The sequence below is a fragment of the Aricia agestis genome, chromosome 15, assembly GCF_905147365.1.
Source record: "Aricia agestis chromosome 15, ilAriAges1.1, whole genome shotgun sequence".
Taxonomy (NCBI): domain Eukaryota; kingdom Metazoa; phylum Arthropoda; class Insecta; order Lepidoptera; family Lycaenidae; genus Aricia; species Aricia agestis.
Window position 1 is genome coordinate 2,034,307 of NC_056420.1, and position 20,184 is coordinate 2,054,490.

The following is a 20,184-nucleotide window of genomic DNA, read 5'->3' on the forward strand; positions in this document are numbered from 1 at the left end:
AATAGGGGAGGGTACGGAAGGAAAAAGGGCAGGGGAAACTCACTCATTCGGCGTGACACAGCGCAAGCGTTGTTTCGCGCCGGTTTCCTGTGCCCGTGGTATTTCTCCGGTCGAGCCGGTCCGTTTATTTCATATTTATATATATTTATTATATATTAAGTCCGGTCCGGTCATATTTATATATATTTATTATATATTAAGTATATACATATCTAGAAGTAGGTATATACACCTATAATATAATCACAGAAATTTTTGAACATCCTATGAAGAGAAGAGATGTATAGTAATATACAGAAATGTATTAAGATGTAGTGAGATGTATTTAGATGTATCAAAATATAAATGTATATTTTCATATAGCTCTGATTCTTAAGATACGAAGATGTAAAAATATACATTATAGCTTATTTTGATCTGGAACTGGCCAATGCCATGGTCAGTGAAGCGGAGTTTTTTGAAGCAGTCAATGATGGGTTCTGGGCTTCTAACCAAGCCAAGGAATATTGTCCTTCAAAGACGAGGATAGTCAAAGACAAAGTAACTTGTAGGGTGATCTGGATTATGGACCATTCTAAGGTGGACCAAATGCCACCATGCTCTATGAACATGACAATGATATCATTGTGCTGACGATTTCAAACAATTTCTACAAATGTTTATATTATTTTTATTTTGTTTATTTGTGGCGGAACTATATCTAGGAACTTAGGAAGTAACAATTTTATTAATCATACTAATGTACACGTGATCATTAAGCACGTTTTTAACGAGAAAATTGACCTTAACTTATTATTATTACCGAACTGACCGGCGATAAACCAGTTTTGGGTTGACACTGTGGGTATTCAATAACGTGAAAAGTGAAAAGGGAGCATACCCATACTACGTGACCTACTTTTTAAGATTTTTTGACCCCCCCTCCCCCTGGTGACCACGCGAAGTATATGCCAAGACCCCCCCCCCCCCTTCAATTGTTCACGTGGTATTGACAAGAATAATTTTTGGCTACAAATAACCATAATAAATGCCAGTGTCAAGTATTAAATGTCAAGAAAATGTTTTTCGTATGACGTTTCTCTCGGCGAAATTGACTACGTGACAAAAGTCTAGACTCCCTCCCCCCCTCTCGTGACCGAGCGTAGTATTTTGAAGACCCTCCTCCCCCCCCCTAAATGGGTCAAGTAGTATGGGTATGTTCCCTAATATTGTAGAAGGTCTGAATTAATTAATTATTAAGTATAGGTTACATAACACATGGTAACCCCATAGTGATTTTTAGGGTTCCGTACCCAAAGGATTTATTTGGTCTTCAGAGCCCAAAGGGTAAAAACGGGACTCTATTACTATGACTTCGTTGTCTGTCCGTCTGTATGTCTCTAGGCTGTAACTCAAGAACGGTAATAGGTAGAGTTATATACTTATTATAATAGGTAGGTTACATACAAACTCACAAAAAGTTATGTAAGCATCATTAATATTTATGTTATTTAAGAATATATATTAATAATTTTTAATGTTAATTTACATAATAATATTACATTCAAAATATTCTTAATAGTAATGATGTAGTAAATTAAAATAATAATTTTATCTTGTTTTCAGAGCATGGTCAGCCTGCTAAAGGTAAGGTTAAAAGTAGGTCAATTATTTAAATTTTTAATAAAAAATAAATAATTGAAGAGGTATTATCAGTTTTATTGAAAATCATGCATGTGCGAGTGAGACAACATTATATTGATTTGACTGAACAGTAATGTCGAAGCCGAGGCCGCTACTAGCACATAGTTATACAGCAAACAATCCGACCTAAGTCCGACATGCACACGTCATAATATTATCAGGATATTGACAGAAACGCTGTCAAAAGTCGACACTAGAAAGACCGGAATTCTGAACTTCCTAGAAAGACCAAGAGCGGTCAAATGACCCATCGTATGTTTTTACATTTTTTTATGTGTCTTACTATTTTGCTTTTGCATTTAATTGATCATTTAATTATTTATAAACTAGATGACGCCCGCAACTCTGTTGCGCCAAAATTCGTTTATCGTGCGGGAACCATACATTTTTTCAGAATAAAAAGCATCCTATGTCCTTCCTCGGGACTCAAAGTATATCCATACCGAATTTCAGCTAAATCGGTTGAGCGGTTTGGGCGTGAAGAGGTAACAGACAGACAGACAGACAGACAGACAGACACACTTTCGCATTTATAATATTAGTATGGAAGTATGGAAGTATGGATGCAACTTAATTAAATTATAGAACAAATATTCAAGAAAATCCTGCTACTGATATAATGACATTATAATGACTCCACAAGATTTACTTATTGGTTTTGTTCCTGTATTATATATGAGCATATGACACCGTTTTTTTCAGATTTTATATTTTCTCATTTTAGCAATAGAATGGTAAAGTTACTCTTATGTACAGTAATTCACGTCTAGAAGCCTTGAGCAATCATTAAAAATACGTTATCACAATTTACACAATCGAAAAGTATTAAATAATAACAAAAATGTAACAACTAACAACAATATCGCAAATTAATTACGAAAATGCGGTTATTTGACCGCTCCGGTCTTTCTAGATTTGCTAATCTATATCTATCTATATGTCGCAGGGAAAAGAAGATATCAGGGATATCCCGAAATCCCTAGGGATGTCACGAAATCGCGGTAGATACCGAATATTCTTGTTTCTTACGTCTTCTTACTAAACAAATCTAGTGATATGTCATTTCACTAAACTAAATCTAGTGAAATGTCAGAAAAGCGGATACCGCCGAATGAAAATCGAGCTACGCATTTCTCTCGCTCGCTCTAATACCCTATCACTATCTTATGGGGGCGACTAACCCTAAATTGACGATTTTATAATTCATTTTATACTTGAAAATAAGCCCCGAATTGTTTCATTTTGTAGACATAGATCATACTACATTATATTTCCGAGAATCAGACCTAGCAAAAACACGATATCTTAAAATTTTTTCGATCACAAAGATGCATCTAATTTTCACGAATTGTTCATATATTCCCATTACCGTGCATTAAACTAAGTTAATATTTTAACACATTGTATACAATTCTATCATTGAAGAACTGACCTAGCGGATTTTTTAAATGTTACATATTTATCGAGTTATTAGGAAAAAAATAATGTTATTTTTATTTAAATGAATCCGCGTCGTCCTTTTTCACCTGGGCCTCTATCATTAACTTTGTCAAAACCTGAGCTAATCCGCGCAGGTATGTAAACAGTTGTAAAGTGAGTGGTTCTGTTTCGGAATCATATCCACTTTTACTTCTGAATGGTTTTAACCTGTAATATTTGTCTCTGAACTGGATTAAGAAATGTCAAACACGAACGTCAAATTTGACTCACGGAATTGTTTTTTTTTTTTAGGAATTGAAATGGCTTAGCCATAATGACTAACGGAAAAATTGTAAATCAAGATGAAAATATAGTTTAAAAAAAGATTGATATTTTTATTATAAAATATACTATTTTCTAATATATAACGTGGTTAATGTAGGAATAGTTACTTTTGCACCGATTTATTGTATTTAAAGGTAATTATTATAAATGTGTAAATGGTTTTATTTATATTTTTTTGGTATTTTATAAGCCCTTTATGAAAACACTGAGAAAATAACACTCCTTCATGTTTATATTATCACAAGCATGGCGATCTAGAGAAAGAATTCTCTGACATTGGCAACTAACTGAGTCGGCAATTAAAAAAAAGAAGAAGGAGACAAAAAAAAGATAATTAGATATTGTTATTTTAGTTTATAGAGATTATGTTTTACGCAAGAAATTGATAAGTTTATTATATCCTATACCTATTTGATACCTACGCTAAATAATTTACCATAAAAAAGTCTTAGAAATGCATCAAACTTGTGGATTACAATTACATGCATTACAACAGAGTTGATGTCATGAGTTGAACATAGTTTGTTGAACTTGAACTCATTCTTGAACACCTACGTTTTTTTGAGCTTTCAAATAGGTATTATTGTAACATAAACAGGCAATTTATAAGTTTAATAATCCCCTTTTCGTGCCTTGTAAGGCATTTTACATTATTAGTACTGTGTACGCTGAACCAAATATTTTTCAGGATAAAGGATGATTGCTAACACTGAGATACTATAAGTACTACATTTTATAATAAAGAATTGCAAGTGTAATGATGACGAAGTCCTAGGAAGATAATATATATTCACTCAAAAGCTTTAATTAAAAGAAATTTAATAAATACTCGTTTTTAAATGTTTTTTCATTTATTTTCTCACTTAAATATACCTACCTTAGATACATATTCATACACAGCTTTCATCAATAGGTACTATATTTGTCTTACACCTTATTATCAACCTAGTATCAGATAGGCAAGTGTTAAATCTCTTTTATATTATACTTATAAACATATTTATACAGCGGAAATCTTAAACAAGGTCTTGTCACTTAAAATCAAAGAAGATGAATCAAACATCCCTTGTGTGAATATTAATTTATTATTATTAAAGGAGTTCAAATACAAACTTTTGATGAAAGATAAAAACAATATTATAATTTCAGACTTTTCTTTGGCAAACCAATAACAATTATTAGAAACTGCATTGCAAGTTGCAACTATGGGAAATTGCCTGGGATATCTCAGACAGAGAGCGGTCAAGGGTTTTGTGTTCTTTGTGTTGTATTATGTTGTAGAATGCCTCCCGTGTGAGTATCTCTATATACTCACACAGGAGGAGTTCTGAATGTGTCAGAATTGCTCCTCAGTCACACACTGACTGTTCCAACGCAAATGCTTCAATGCATGACCACTCTGTCTGATAGGTCCCTAAAACGACCACATCTTTTTAAAAATACATGAGGACTTTAGTAAGTCCTCATGTATTTTAAATTTTAAATGTAATAATATAAAACTAATATTATTATTATTGAGGTACAAAAGTATTTTTGGTAATAATAATATAAGTTCCAATGAAAATATTATGTTTTATGAACAATAAGTATGTTTGTTATGCAATTTTTGTTATGTCTTTTTGGAAAAAGTACTATAAGTAATGTAGGATTATATTTTTGAGTTTTAGTGACTATTCCCATTGCATGTTATATCATATTGTAGTCAAGAGAAGTTATAAATGAAAAAGTGCATATGAGAATTTAGCTAATTTGGATTTTATATTATCAATGATTTAACTTTTCTAGTAGTTTAGGTGTATGTGTGTGTGTCAATATTTATTCGTGAATATACATGAATCTAAAGTTTCAAAGGTTGTGTTCTCAAAATTCTTGTTATTGAGAAAGTAATACCTTTGAATTTACCTCCTTGGTGCAGCGTTTATCATGCATGGTTTACAAGGAAATAGTTTGTGAAATAACACAAAGACCTACTGCAATCAAAAGATTGTACGAAATGCTCCTAAGATAGGTTCCTAAGAAGTACATAGTAAGTCCTCATGTATTTTAAATTTTAATTTAATATAAAACTAATACTTATTATTATTATTGAGGTACTTAAGTACAAAAGTATTTTTGGTAATACATAATAATATATGTTCCTATGATAATATTATGTTTTATGAACAATAAGTTCCATATGTTTGTTATGCAATTAACATTAAGTAGGTACTTAAGTATTTTTTGGAAAAGTACTATAATGTAGGTTTTTGTTTTTGAGTAAAATTTAGTGATTTACACTATTCCCATCATATAATACCATATTGTAGTCAAGAGAAGAAGTTATACTTAAATGAAAAAGTGCTCATATGAGAATTTAGCTAATTGGGATTCTATGATATTATCAATTATTTAACTTTTCTAGTAGTTTTGGTGTGTCAATGTTTATCCGGAGCATGTTATACATACATATAAAGTTTAAAAGGTTGTGTTCTGAAAATTCTTGTTAAAAGTAAGTAATATTGAATTTACCTCTTTGGTGCAGTGTTTATCATGCATATACCAATAATACTTCAGATTTACAAGGAAATTGTTTGTGAAATAACACAAAAACCTACAATGCAACTATAAGATTGTACCTGTAGGTTTTTGGTGAAAATTCATACTTGTTTTACAGTAAGTAATTATACACAACACTTGTGTTATACCTTGTATGTGTTTCTTGTGTACTAAATCAATGCAGTCTTAGCTCATCGCACAAATGCAAACCTTATTGTTGACTAGACATATAGGTAAGTATATTGTATTATTATACTACACCTCACTTATGTTATTATTCTGAAACCTCACTAACACTAAATGGATTACTAAGGTCTCTACGTCTTTACTTATGTATCACTTCGTGATTAACTTGAGAATACTTAATCGTTTTCCAAAAATTTGGACACTTCGAATGTTTAGTTTTTTGGTTTTAATAACGAATTATTTTCACTAAAATATATGCTATAGACTAAAATATAACTTATTAAGTAACTAACCAACTAAATAGCAATATAATTTAAGACTAAAAAGTATGTAATATTAATAAATAAAATTACTAAAATGTAAACTATTCAGTAAAAGCTACTCGTTGGTTGGTGTTTATTGAATTGCTGTATTTGACGTAAAAGCAAGCGAGCTTATGTCAGAAGTGTTGTCATGATACGAAATTATTACTTAGTTAACAATGGAGAAGTGAGTTTTGTGTCACGTGACCACTGACTGGCTGGAAAATAGAGGTCATGGTACCAAAATGCGAGCCAGTCAGTATTCTGGCTGGCTTTAAGAGCTCATGATAGAGGGGCTGGCATATGAAAGACGGGCGTGAGTGTGAAGAGAGAAGGACGATTTTTTGCGTTAGTCGCCCTCTTAACGCGAATGGGGCATTATAAGCGTGAAGCGTTAGTCCATTGAGGAAAAAAGTTTGACCCCCTCTTTGGTCCCTTTAGAGGGGTGAGAGGGGAAAAATTTATACACCAGATGTTTAGTTGGAAGAAGATAAATATATCTGCGAAAACCATATTCAAATCGGATCAGTAGTTTTCGTGTTAAAGAAAAGAGTTTGGTACAAAATCTTACCCCCTCTTTTGACCCCTTGGATAGGTGGGGGGAAAAGTTTTTGCACACCAGATATCTGCGAAAACCGCATTTAAATCGGATCAGTAGTTTTCGTGTGATGCTGGAACAAACATACAGACAGACAGACAGACAGACAAAAAACTAACCACAGTTTTGGCTTCTATAGCGATGTAGTAACAGCCCCCGCTTATTATTTTTTGGATATCTTTAATGTACAGAATTGTCATTTCTACAGTTTTATTATTTGTAATAGATGTATAGATAACAGTTACACGATTTTTTGATTCCAAACGAGTTTGAATGCTTTTGGAATTTTGCTGTCGGCAGATGAGAGGGCAATGCACAAGGTCAATATCTTCTTGATTTGCCTTCTCCAAAAATATTTTGTCCTTGGGTATTCGCTATGCATGCGTGCATGGTAACCGCAAAATCCTTTTTTACTTGCGAGTTGCGACCACAGCTTCGCACAGATTTCTTCTTAAAATTCAAAGCACTAGGAATATAGAGGTGGATAGGTGGTCGTATGTGAGCTGTTTTGTGTCATGCGTCTCTGGTACTCGTCGGATGCTGTCGGTCCCAAGCTCATCGCGACGGGTGCTGACGTCACACTTTTACTTTCTGTGACGAAACGACGACGATGTTGATATTATGGAAACCAACATACGTGATAAACCAACCTTAAACATAAAACCTAGTTTTCCTAGATTAGAGACTAATGTCCATATTCACCAACCGCTCCCTAACAATAAATTACGGTAAGTATATACCATTTTAGGTAGCCAGTTAGCCAGTAGGCTTTTCAGGGCTTCAAAAAAAAACGTTATTTCAACGCTCATTTAACATATTATTTTAAAGATTTAAAGAATTAGGAGGCGGTTGGTGAAAATGGACATTAAAAATACAGTGTGCTAGTTATCCCTGAAACCATCAAATATGCCCGTCAAAATTAACAACTTTTCTATGAGAGCAATGCTGGGAACTCATTTTGACGGGCTCATTTGATGGTTTCAAGGATAACGGTGTTTACACTAACCACTGTAGTAAGTTTAAAATATTATTTTCTAAAAATTTCCATTACAATATTATATTTTATACTTACTTAGGTTGGGTTGCACGGTGCACCAGATGCGTGGTTATAGTTAGAGTTAAAGTTATAGTTAAGGCTTAATTTAACTTTAACTTTAACCTTAACTTTGACCGGAGAAATTGACAGATGACAGCTGGTCCAACAAGGTTATAAATGAACGTGGGCGGGGGCGCTGCTGAGTGCTGGTAAAGGAGAACTGTCAAAAATGGCGTTTTTGTATGATGACAGCGTTAGTTCCTTTTCTCGCCACGTGCATTCAAAACCTTGTCGAGCTCTATGGTTATGGTTAAATATGGCATCTTGATGGCGTCCATTTTTAACTTTAACCAAAGATTTGACATTTTGCATTGTAGTTATAGTTTCAGTTATAGTTAAAGTTAGTTGGTGCAACCTAACCTTAGTACTGTATAGTCTTAGTCTTAACAAATATTTATTTATTCATTTACACATACGATGAATCAACAAAATGAAATCATAACAATGCACACCTGCAGGTTGTAGGAAATGCATTTTTATTACCCGACTACAGCAAAGTAAAGAGGGTATTGAATTTTTTAAAGATCAGGGGACACACTACACATAAATCCCCTACTCGAAACTAGATGGCGCTAGGTGGTACATGCTCGAGCCTCCTAGAAAGTTCCCATGCTTGTTTACGTGAATCGGAAACTTTCTGGAATTCGTCTCGCCATATAAAAAGCCGCAGGTAGACGGCCCGGCAGTTCAGTTCGCGTTCGAACCGAACGTTCGGTTCGAGCGATCATCAAGGCGATTTCAGAGTGACAACAAGTGATCAATAGTGAGTGAACCAGTGAAACCTTCGACTTGGCTACGACCTAGGACAGTGATAGTGCTTAGTGATTGGACCTAGTGATTAGTGTTTGGACCTAGTGCAAAGTGTTGTGACCTAGTGGGTGCTTGTGTGACCTAGACTTAGTGAATAAAGTCTTCAAGAGAGTCAGCAGGTCTTTCTCTCCAAATCCTTCGAACCCTAGCACGTAACATTATAGATGCGAAAGTGTGTCTGTCTGTCTATTACCTCTTTACGCTTAAACCGCTAAACCGATTTTGTTGAAATTTGTTATGGAGATACTTGAGTCCCGGGAAAGGACATAGGACTACATACTTTTTATCCCGGAAAAATGTACGGTTCCCGCGCGATAAACAAGTTTTGGCGCAACGGAGTTTTGGGCATCATCACTTTGTTTTATATTGTCTAAGGTCTACCAGAATCTAAAACTAAGTGTCTAAACTAAGTGTGTGTTTGAAATGGGATAAAAAAATGTGCCAGATAGGTATATATCTGGCACATTTTTTTATTTAATTTAAAAATTGTTGTGTTCGGCGTCTACTTTTTTTCAGCTAACTTATTGAGTTTTCCTGTTTGCTGTCGCTTATCTGTCTGCACACGGTTTTGATAATGTATCAGGGATATTGTACACCAGGGACGCATAAACTGCATACTGAATTCAGCTCTCGTTTCAATCGATATTCGCGAGTGAATATCGAATTTGTGACGTCATAACTTTCGTTTTCAGCGCTTCGTTCGGGATAGACTGACGAACGACGCGAACGTAAAGGCCGCTATACACGTTGGCCGTGTTTGCCGAACGGAAGGGGACGGCGCTATACCAGAAAGAAAGACGCAAATAATTCCATCTCTTTTTTTAGTATAGCGCCGTCCTTTTCTGTTGGGCAAACACGGCCAACGTGTGGAGGCTGCTTAAAGGAATCATACATAGTATTCAGAACATCCATAGTATGGATTCCATACTTAATATTATAAATGCCAAAGTGTGTCTGTCTGTCTGTATGTCTGCCTGTTACCTCTTCACGCCCAAACCGCTAAACCGCTTTAACTGAAATTTAATTTTATCCCGTAAAAATATACGGTTCTTGTGCAATAAACAATCTGTACCTACTGTATACAGCTGAATAGTCAGTGCCGGTTTCCCCCCCTCCTGGAACTGTTGCTTTTAACGAAATGGTATCGCGTCGTTAGTGCTGAGTTTTAATTATCCTTTTTACAAACAATTGAAGTAATTAATTATAAAAGTGAATTTATTCTAACCTAAACTAAACACGGATTTCGTGTGTCATTTGCTTAATAGGCTTTCACCCCGTCTTCTGCTTGGGGGGGCTGCGCCACCCCCAAACCCCCCCCCCCCCTCCTCCTCCTGGAACTGTTGCTTTTTAAATCGCGGGTAACACCGCGGGGCACAGCTAGTAAAAAGTAAGGAAAAGTAACTCCGTCAAAAAACATGCTCCACAATACTTGTCAAAAAAGTGTAGCTTAGGTACACATTTCAATACATTTGCAATGTTTAGGTGACCTTGAGCGGTGCTAGGCTGACGTTACATGACAGATCAAAAGGAACCAAATTTAAAACGGTAATAGAATGGGAGTTACGATTCCTTAGTTTTTATTATTCGTTTATTCAGATTTCAGTAGAATCAGTAGGTCTGAGAATCGGCTACTGGCTACTTTTTATATTGATAAGTGCATTTGTTTAATAAATAATAGTAAATTATAACAACTCGAGACTGACGGCGACCATTGTTTGTGCGATAGGATAGCGATGGACGTTGCCATGGTGCCATACTTATTAAGTCACTTCAAAAAATAATATGGGCGAAATATATTTTATATTATGGCAAAACAATTGCCGGCTTCGTTAATTTTTGTGATCTTTAGCTTTGTCCACACTGTGCCTTTTTCTGTTCATCAAGGGCATGCGTTATAGCGCAGTGAACAGCGAACGTGAGGCATGCCCGCGACGTCTTCTGACGGTATCCAAAGCTTTCGCTTTGTTATTTTGTTTCTGGAATTTCTTATAACCAAATAAGCCGCACATATTCCACCCAGTAAAATGTTCTCGTCGGCCGTCGCACATGTTATAAGAAGCTGACAGACACTGCAACTGAACAAAAATGACAATGCTGGCGTTGCGTTCGTTGACGCATTCAATTATTGAATGCGCCAAAACGAAAGTTGAATGAAAGAACTAAGAAGATGACGAAAGCGCATAGTCATTAGTGTGGGTGGACATAGCTAATGAGCAATCACAAACTATATATTGCCTTAAAAATAAAGTAGGCGCTTGTAAACAGTCAAATTAAAAAAAAATGAAAAATCCAGGAGTATATTGAGTAAAAATATAGATAAGAAGTATTTTTGACCGACTTCGAAAAAGGAGGAGGTTACATGTTTGTCTGTATATTTTAATAACAGAATTTTGATTCAACATTGCCTCGCAAGTCGCAATTTATTTTATGTGATTTTTCAAAATATGTAAAAATCAAATAAATTGTGACAATCATAACGATTTTTTGTGTTCATTTATCTCAATTTTAAAGATTTGTAATAAGTATATATCTTTAAACCAGGTTTGAAGGTTTCCCGCGCACGCACGAACAATTTTCCTTCGTAAGACGCTTTTCCAATGTGTTGTTTTATCAGTGAATTATCACAATGCAACATAACAAAAACATAATAATGCTGACAAATACTATTCTATCCTACTTTAATATTTTGTCCGTTTCTTTGTAACCTCTTCACGCCCAAGCCGCTCCACAGATTTTGCTGAAATTTGATATGGCGATACTTAAGAGTCCCGGGAAAGGACACAGGATACTGCTTATCCCAAAAAAATAATGTACAGTTCCCGCACGAATAACGAATTTTAGCGCAACGGAGTTGCGGGCGTCAGCCGTCATTTAGTAAATTATAAGAAAGAGACAGAAAAATATATGTGTGTAGGTGTAGAATGAGATATATCATTAATATCATTCATTTTTTGTCCAATCACAAAAAATGGCGTTCACTGCATGGGGTCAGTGTCCATATCTCCCCCAAGCAAAGTGTTAAGGCGGTTACCAGGAGCGCAGAGACACTGTAAAGTTGTGTAGGCGAGCGCGGCCTCGAGACTAGATAAAGATAATAATTTGTATATTTAACTCAGTTATTACGTTATTTAAATTGAATTTAATGAAAAATGTATGATCATAATTCATATATTTTTCATTAAATGGATTGATCCAAGATGGATTCATATCCATCTTGGACGGAACAACGCGCGGCCCTTACGGCTGCCATGTGAGTGGACCTCTCCCTGCCAGCAATAATCCGGGCAATGTTGAGCAGCGAGATTGCGTGGCAGGCGGTGAATGACTTTGCCCAGGATGTCATCACTGCAAAGGAGGCCGAGCGCAGGAGAGAACGGGAGGCGTTCGACCCCTTGAGACGGCCGAGGAGAAGACGCGCACCACGGAGTGGCCGCAGCGCCTTGCCTTAGCCAGGATACTCGGGGTGGTAGTGTGGGGACACCGCCGCCCCACCGAGTTCCAGAGAGAGCCGAGATGCGCATGATTCTCCTGCACATCGCGGCCACCGTGTGGGCTTTTCTAGGCCACCTCGCGAGGCGACCTAGAAAAGCCTGCATGTTTTGATGGGTCTGGCACAGACAACCGTTGGCAAAGTTGCGGTGGGTTGATCGTGCCCGAAACTTTGCCTAAGCGGTGAGTGGAGCACCATGGGGTTTTAGTGGGTAGTTCCTCGGAGAGTCCCACATACCCCGGCCGATGTCCCCAATCCGCCGGGGATGCGTAATGCATTTCCTCATGTAAAAAAAGGACATTTACCTTGTATTCCGGCCCGCACCTAGATAAAACCTTGAAATCCATAAAATAAGTGAAAGAGCATGCCTGTAACATCTTATACGTGTGTTAGTGTAAACACCGTTATCCTTGAAAACATCAAATGAGCCCGTCAAAATGAACAACTTTTTCTATAAGAACAATGCTGGGATTAAAAAAAAGCCGTCCTCATACCCATACGGATGCCCGGATCGGCAATTTGTATGGGTATGAAGACGGATTTTTTTGATTTCCTAGCATTGCTCTCATAGAAAAAGTTGTTCATTTGGACGGGCTCATTTGATGGTTTCAAGGATAACGGTGTTTACACTAACATCTTGTATTTAAAATTAGGTATGGAGCAACTAAAACTGCCGCGGCCGTACTCAGAGACATTTAAGTAATTATGAATAACCTTCAATTTAATGAAGAGTTTGACAGATAATGTCTTATGTCAAAATTTTAAGTTAATCACATTTAAGTAATTAATATTAGCGGCTTAAGAGGCTTACGTCAAAATTTTAAGTTAATCACATTTAAGTAATTAATATTCCATTCTGAGTGCAGCAGTTAGTCTGTACTCGGGACTCGAAGTAGCTCGTCTCCAAAATTCATCAAAAACGTTAAAAGACAGACGACTTAGACAGGGGTTTAGGGTTTAACATAGGATAGTAATTTTAATTCCGGCAAAAAGTACGGTTCTCAGATGATCGAATTTCTACGACGTTACGGCCTACGGGCACGGTACATTCTAAGACATTCAGAGATCAAAATGGCATGTTCGCAGTCCAATTAATTCGTTTTGTGATTGGTTACAACCACGTCCATAACTTGAGCTTTTAGTCAATGTTCAGTTTCGATTCAAGATTTTAGTCGGATTATTTATTTACTGTATGTGCTCGTAGCGCCCTCTGCTACGACTTTTGCGTATTTTTTTATGAAATAAGGGGGAAAACGAGCAAACGGGTCACCTGATGGAAAGCAACTTCCGTCGCCCATGGACACTCGCAGCATTAGAAGTGCTGCAGGTGCGTTGCCGGCATTTTAAGAGGGAATAGGGTAATAGGGGAGGGAAGGGAAGGGAAAGGAAAAGGAGAAGGTAGGGAAGGGAATAGGGTAGGGGAGTGGGCCTCCGGTAAACTCACTCACTCGGCGAAACACAGCGCAAGCGCTGTTTCACGCCGGTTTTCTGTAAGCCCGTGGTATTTCTCCGGTGGAGCCGGCCCATTTGTGCCGAAGCTAGTTGCTAATTTTCCAGGGAACTCTATACATGGGAATCGGGATTCATACACATTACACAAAAATACACACCCTAAAGTATTATCACTGAGTTTTGTTACACCCTGTATATATGGTGTCAGGAGTCCTGACAGAACGCGCGGTGAAGTGTCCTGAGTCAGGAGTCAGGACACTTCACCTTGTAAGTTCACGGCGACATGAGTCATGACACCATTGACATAACGCGGCGATGTTGTCAGTGCCTTCGCGGTCGTCTCGCTGTGTTGTTGTTGGATGTTGTTGTTGAGTGATGTGAATTGTGTTGTAGTTAATTTGTTGAGGACTTGAGGTATGATTTATTGTTACTAGAATAATAACAATGTTTAAATTTTAATTGTTATTTCTATTAATAAAGATGTAAAAAACTAAACTAAACTTGTAATAATACGTTGAAATTGACAATAGATTCTATAATAATTAGCGTTATTTTTAATCTCTATTCATGAATAATAATATTATTGTTTATATTTTTAAATTATCAATTTCGTTGACTTGTTTGAGCGTACATAACGGTAACGGGGAATGGTTGTTCTTCCAAATGCAACGGAATGGAAGTTACTTAGTAATCAAAGGCAAGTTATAATCCAAGTTTTAAACTACTGCCCAGAAAACGCAAAAAACAGCTGAGTCAATTCTTGTATTCGTTTTTAAAACAAAACATATTTGACATAAGTACACAAAATTTTTGTCTTGCGGTTTTTTTTAACTTCTTCGAAACGGCTATTTTGTTGAAATTTTGTATGCATCATTTTTATACCTGAAATAACTTATACTTATTGATTATTATTTATTATAAACGACGTAAACCCGATAATTAACTATTTTCGAATAAATTATTTCCCAGTGTGTCATGTCACATGTTTATATTTTAACTGTGTCTGTCGCGTCGCTGAGATTGTAGTAGTCGCTTGGAGTGTACCAGGATAACATGAGTGGAAATAGGTCATATCACGCAATGTCTAGAGTTTGGACATCCTAGATTCTACACTCAATAAATCAAAATAACAGAACCCATCAAAACGTCCGCTCAGTAGGTCAAACTCGAAACAGGTGTACAATTTTTAACTTTCTAAATGGGCATTCGACCATAATATTATCTTATTTGGTTAGCTGTTTTTAGCCACTCTGTGCGCGTAAAAAAAAACCCGAAGAAACCGTGCATTTGCGCGCCTTTTAAAGTACCATGTCATTTTCTACTCAAGATATACCTACTTAATGCGCTTAATTTTATCGAAATCGGTCAAGTCGTTAATTGTATGATTCCGTGAGCAATAATTATTCTCCTTGGTGAGTTGCCAATGTCTGACCAACAATTGCTTATGCTTTAGCTATATGTCCCCCATAATAAAGTTTACTCCCCTTGATATGTTCTTTCATAATATGCCTTTTTGGTGAGTGGCTGCGAAATTTGAAAATGACGCCAATATTAACCAAACCCTTTTAGTTAGGGATTCGTGGATTGACAGTTGACTGATAGATCATTGATTGGCCAAACTTTTAGTGCTAGAAACTTGAAACGTCGCACACCTATGGGCAATGGCTCTTAGGGTAAGGCATAATTTTTAAAAATTCTAACATTAAGGAGTTAAATTATATATTACACATGTCACATACATAATATCATAAACATGACGCCTCCGTGGTCTAGTGGTACAGAGCGTTCGATTCCTGCGTCGGAAACATGTTATTTCCAAGTTTGGTTAGGACAATGCAGACTGATCACCTGATTGTCTGACAAGTAAGATGATCCATGCGTCGGATGGGCATGTAAAAAAGTCGGTCCTGACTCCTGCGCCTGATCTCTCGCCAGTCGTGTCGGTCTTCCGTCCCACTGGGTTATGAGAGTGAAGGAATAGAGAGTGCTCTTGTGTAGTGCGCACACACTTGGGCACTATAAAATTACTCCTGCGTAGCTGGCCTGGTTTCAATGAAACCGGCCACCGTTACCGAAATCGGTGTGGGAGCTATTATTATTATTATCATAAACATGGACTGCGAAAATCATTACTTCCATTTGGCTTCGTCGCAGTCGAGTTAAAAACTAAAGTTTCGTTATAAAACTCAAAATACTGTTATTTGTTATAAGTATCGAATGAATTGGTTAAGTATGAAACATGTTGGCCGAGACCTGTATAATGTCAAGGCGCATACGGTAATACCAGGCACTATTGATTGATATGCAGTTATTTTTTGCCATTTTGACATTTGCACTGATAGAGTAAGAGCCTGCGACGGCCAGACCTACAGCAGTTTAGGAAAGCTGAAAGTTTACATGTTTGTGACCTTTACAGAGGTAAAAAGTACCAGCGGAGTTTATTATCCAGCTTTAGTTTAAGTTGTGGTAGGTTCTATCGACGACCTCTGTGGCTCAGTGGTGAGCGCGTCGGTAGCTCAAGCCGGGGGTCGCGGGTTCGAATCCCGCCGACGGAACAAAATTTTCAATGTTCCCGGGTCTGGATGTGTATTAAATATGTGTATGATATAATAAAAATCTTAAATATATGTATAGTATAATAGTATTAAATATATTTCCGTTGTCTGGTACCTGTAACACAAGTCCTTTAGGTACTTAGCACGGGGCCAGACTGACGTGGTGTGAAGCGTCCATAGATATTATTATTATTACATTATATTATTATTATATCGTACCCGCAACTCTGCCTTAAGCGAGGAGTGGAGCACCATGGGGTTTTAGTGGGCAGACAGGAGTCCCACATATCCCGGCCGATATCCCCGATTTGCCGGGGATGCGTAAAGCATTTCCCCATGTTAAAAAAAAGGTAGATGTTATGACGTAGGCATCCGCTAAGAAAGGATTTTGATCAATAATTCTACCCCCAAGGGAAAAATAGGGGATGAAAGTTTGTAATGGAACTTTGCCAATTTTAAACCGATCGGGCTGAAACTTTAAAAACTAATTAATACTCAATAATAAATACTTCTTAACGCGAGCGAAGCCGCGCGCAAAAGCTAGCATTAGTATACAATCTATACTATATTATAATAAACTACTATATTATTATAGTCTCTATTACACTCTTATATGTACTATAGAGATAGACCATAGAGTATTTTGGAGACAAACGGTTGATTGGCAATATTTAATCATAAATGATTAGACGACTGCATTCAGAACAAGATAATTTATTCAATGTAACCTTGCAGTATATTTCCACTAGATTTAACTTCAAACACCTTACCTATCAACTGACTGACCTTTTAGTTATTTCATTAAAAAACTATGAGCATAAGCTTACAAGTCATTGTACAGTTACTAGCTTGTAACTTTTGAGCTTTATTATCCAGTAACGAGGTTGAAAAATGGTAATTTTGATGACAACAGCAGTTGAACTATACTATATTTTCGTCCCCAAAAAATCAATGACGCATTTGGTAATTTAAAGTCAAGTAGTCTTTTTAAGTTCAGTAGAACTACAGTTAAAATGCTTACATACAAGGATTTTAATTTTAAGAATACTTTCCCTTAAGTTATATATAAATAGTAATAGTTTCACAGTAATAATATACACTTTTCATGCACTTTTTCTACTTTTATTAATAACAATTATGTTTAACACGACCGGTTTCGATAAAATCATCATCAGGTGTTGTAGAAATACTTTCCCCCCTAGCTAACTTGTTTCAGGGTGGCTCACATCTTCAGGAATGTCAATTTTCGTCCAAATCTTCTTGAAGCCAGGCTTCCAGAATGGAATCTGCTCCGTCTTCTCTTAGATTGATAAAGTCATTTTTTAGAGCCATTTTGCAATCCTACAACAGAAAAATAAAGCATACCTACATAATTTAAATTACAATAACGGTGAAAAAATAATATATCAAAACTTTTATAAGTAAATAAAAATAATCATAACATAATTCACGGGTCCCTGGGACTCACTCGTCGTATTAACTCACCAATGACCAAACGCCTCCGTGGTCCAGTGGTCTAGAGCGTCGTTCTTGACTCAGAGGTCGAGGGTTTTGATTCCCGCGTTGGAAACATAACATTATTTCCAAGTTTGATTAGGACAGTGCAGGCTGATCACCTGATTGTCTGACAAGTAAGATGATCCATGCGTCGGATGGGCATGTAAATGTCCTGCGCCTGATCTCTCACCAGTCGTGTCGGTCTTCCGTCCCACTGGGTTATGAGAGTAAAGGAATAGAGAGTGCTCTTGTGTACTGCGCACACACCTGGGCACTATAAAAATTACTCCTGCGTACCTGGCCTGGTTTCAATGAAACCGGCCACCGTCACCGAAACCGGTGTGGGGAGTATTATTATTATTCACCAAATATGGTATACGTACGCAACTACGCAGTACGCACTCATCCTCTCGGCCGCGGCACCACGTCGCGTCACGCGTCGCCCGTGTCATGCCGTTTCAAATTTTGATGTGAGTCCCTGGGACTTAGGAAGTGAATTAAGGATTAAGTTAAGATGAACTTTAGTTAAAATGCTTACATACAAGGATTTTAATTTTAAGAGAGCGTATTCCCTCTTAAAAGGCCGGCAACGCATTTGCAACTCTTCTGATGTTGCGAGTGTCCATGAGCGACGGTAGTTGCTTTACACCAGGTGGCTCGTTTGCTCGTTTGCCTTGTAGCTCTCTGTTTGAGATTCAAAACGGTTACACGCTTTTTAGTAATTGTTTTAGTGTTACTAACTGCTAGTTAGTGTTTAAGATTTATAATTTATGATTAAATGAAGTATCTATGTTTAAATTAAACGTTGAGAAACCGGCCATAAAACTTATAAGTATGGCAACATTGGGAAGTATGAAGTAACCTGTAAATTGTGTAGAGCAGCTATAAAACATTTACTGTAAAGCGCTTTTCATACCACTCGATACGATATCTTATACGAGGCTATTCGCCAAAGTTCAATGTGAAACTGCAATATTCCCTGCAGCCAGCGACGCGACACGGCACAGCAGTTCAATGAAGAGTGTAGTCAGAGCTCCGCTGCTGTGCAGTTACGCCTTTACGCAGCAGTGTAGTTAGTAGTTACACTTATACCTAGTGCGGTCTTCTTTGGTATAATGGATACTCTAAAAATACTTTATAAAATCTCTATTTACCTGGCATTGTCAAGACGCAGCGATGTTATATCCTAAATCGTAACGTCCATCAAACATTTCTCACATTATCGCACGCTTCAAGCGATATCGTATCGTTCAATGTAAAAACTGCTTAAGGAGATGATGATGAAACGTTCACAATCGTCAACAGTCAATTAAATACACTACTGACTACAAATCATTCAAGTGGTGACGATATTTTGATGTCCCCCTCAAAAAATTTGGCCCACATCAAAATGTGGTGTGGGCCAAAGCCTTATAAAAATGTCTGGTTGTAGACACAAGGTTTTTAACGCCAAAGTGTGTCTGTTTGTCTGTCTGTAACCTCTTCACGCCCAAACCACTTAGTTTGATTTTGCTAAAATTTGATAATATGGAGATACTTTAAGACCCGAAAAAGAACATACTAGGAATACATAGAATTTATCCCGAAAAAATGTACGGTTTCCACGCGATTCAAAAATTTTGGCGTCATCTAGTACGTTGATAACACTGACTTTATACATTATGTATGCAAATATATATAATTTATTATTATTATATATAAATAAATTATTATTATTATTATGTAAATAGTTTATTCTTCTTTTTGAAAGTGACCGTGAATTTTTTACAAAACTTTTTGCACACTGTTAGCGTTTTAGTATGTCTAAGTTTGGTAGGTATTAATTTAAGTGATAAATAATAGCTGCCAACATAGACTTATTTATATGCTGCCAACATACTTTAAGAGGGAACGCGGGTGCAGAAGAATTTAAATGGAGGAACTATTATATTACGTATACTCGTATTCATTTCATATTTTATAGTCTTTTGAGTCGTACCAGCTGACACTGCACAGTAGGCTGACATTAATATAATATCTATTATATTAATTATTGTCGTTGTAAGTAATGAAAAAAATATTGAAGTATTTAAAAACTGCTGGCCTGTTTGTTTGTTTGGCCTGTTGAAGGTGTATTTCAGCGTTTTGAGCGCTTAGTAGAACACACTCCAAGCAATTTTAAATATTTTGATTTTTTGGGTAGTTTTGGTTGAAATTTAGTGGGTTTTGAAGTTGCT

General features: G+C 36.6%; 1 protein-coding gene across 1 annotated transcript in view; it reads left to right on the forward strand.

The window, feature by feature from the left end:
* The first annotated feature begins 14,251 nt into the window (after positions 1–14,251).
* LOC121734288 (clavesin-1-like) overlaps positions 14,252–20,184 on the forward strand; it is a 30,113-nt gene continuing 24,180 nt past the window's right edge. The window contains exon 1 of the mRNA XM_042124811.1: positions 14,252–14,330. The gene's annotated coding sequence lies outside the window, so the exon portion shown is untranslated. The remainder of the gene's footprint in view (positions 14,331–20,184) is intronic.